Raw genomic sequence first — 2,085 nt, 5'->3', positions numbered from 1 at the left:
TCAATATTTCTTCGAAAATGTCAAATCAAATCCGACGGCCGAATAGATCCGTGCCACCGTCAACAACTTCGCCGATGACATCTACAGCATCGCCAGGGAAGTATCGCTAGAAGAGTAGAGGGGAATCTTTGATTCCCCGTTTCTTCGGACCCCAAATCAAAATTAAAACAGGGATTTCTTCGGACCCCAAATTGGAATCAAAACGGGGATTTCTTCGGACCCAAATCAAATTGAAAAATCAAATCCAATTGGAGAATCAAACGGGGATTTCTTCGGACCCCAAATCAAATTGGAAAATTAAATCCAAATTGGAGAATCAAACGGGGATTTCTTCGGACTCCAAATCAAATCAAATTGAAAAATCAAATCCAAATTGAAAAATCAAATCCAAATTAGAGAACCAAACGGGGATTTCTTCGGACCCCAAATCAAATCCAATTGGAGAATCAAACGGGAATTTCTTCGAACCCCAAATCAAATTTGAAAATCAAATCCAAATCGAAATCAAACGGAAAAATCAAAACGGGGATTTCTTCATACCCCAAATCCAAATCGAGATCAAAAAGGGATTTCTTCGAACTCCAAATCAAACCAAAATCAAAAGGTGGATTTCTTCGGATCCGAACCAAATTGCAAAAATCAAAAGTGGATTGCCCCGAACCCGAAATAAAATCCGAACCCAAACCAAACCAAAACCAAATACAATCCACAAATAAACCAAAACCCAAAACCCAAATCAAATCCAAACCTAAACCCAAACCTAGTCTACAAATAAACCCAAACTTGAACCCAAACCAAACCCAAAACCCAAACCAAACTCAAAACCCAAATAAACCCAAACCAAACCAAGTCCACATAAAGAACCCAAACCCATTCCATAAATAAACCCAAGCCCAAACCAAATTAAATTCACAAATAAAGCCTGAAACCAAAACCCAAATAAAATCCAAACCCAAACCAAACAAAAACCAAATCAAGTCCACAACCCAAGTCCACAACCCAAATTCAAAACCCAAATAAAATCCAAACCTAAAACCAAACCAAGTCCACATAAAGAACCCAAACCCAACTCAAATCAAGTCCACAACCCAAATCCAAAACCCAAATAAAATCCAAACCAAAATCCAAACCAAGTCCACATAACGAACCCAAACCCAACTCAAATCAAGTCCACAATCCAAATCCAAACCCAAAACTCAAATCCAACTACTAACTTAGGCTCATGAACCTAAGTTCGTGAACCAAATCCCAAATTCTATACCCAAGTTCATGAATAAAGTCTCATGAACCAAAAGTTATAAACCAAGTTCATGAACCACGAAACAAATCCATGAACCTCACCCAAGTTCGTGAACCAAACACCACGGATCATAACCCAAGTTCATGAATCAAGGCCTATGAACCAAAACNCAAACCCAAAACCCAAATAAACCCAAACCAAACCAAGTCCACATAAAGAACCCAAACCCATTCCATAAATAAACCCAAGCCCAAACCAAATCAAGTGCACAAATAAAGCCCAAAACCAAAGCCCAAATAAAATCCGAACCCAAATCCAAACCAAATCAAATCCAAACCTAAAACCAAATCAAGTCCACAACCCAAGTCCACAACCCAAATCCAAAACCCAAATAAAATCCAAACCAAAATCCAAACCATGTCCACATAAAGAACCCAAACCCAACTCAAATCAAGTCCACAATCCAAATCCAAACCCAAAACTCAAATCCAACTTCTAACTTAGGCTCATGAACCTAAGTTCGTGAACCAAATCCCAAATTCTATACCCAAGTTCATGAATCAAGTCTCATGAACCAAAACTCATAAACCAAGTTCATGAACCACGAACCAAATCCATGAACCTCACCCAAGTTCGTGAACCAAACACCACGGATCATAACCCAAGTTCATGAATCAAGGCCTATGAACCAAAATAAACCAAGTTCATGAACTATATCCAATATACCCAACTTCATAAACCATAAACCAAGATCATGAATCATGAATCAAGTCCATAAACCAAGATTCATGAGCCAAGTTCATAAACCTCACCCATGAACCAAAACCAAGCCTCATGGACCAAAT

The sequence above is a fragment of the Ananas comosus genome, linkage group 7 (genome assembly GCF_001540865.1).
Source record: "Ananas comosus cultivar F153 linkage group 7, ASM154086v1, whole genome shotgun sequence".
NCBI classification, from domain to species: Eukaryota; Viridiplantae; Streptophyta; class Magnoliopsida; order Poales; family Bromeliaceae; genus Ananas; species Ananas comosus.
This window is presented reverse-complemented; position numbering follows the sequence as displayed.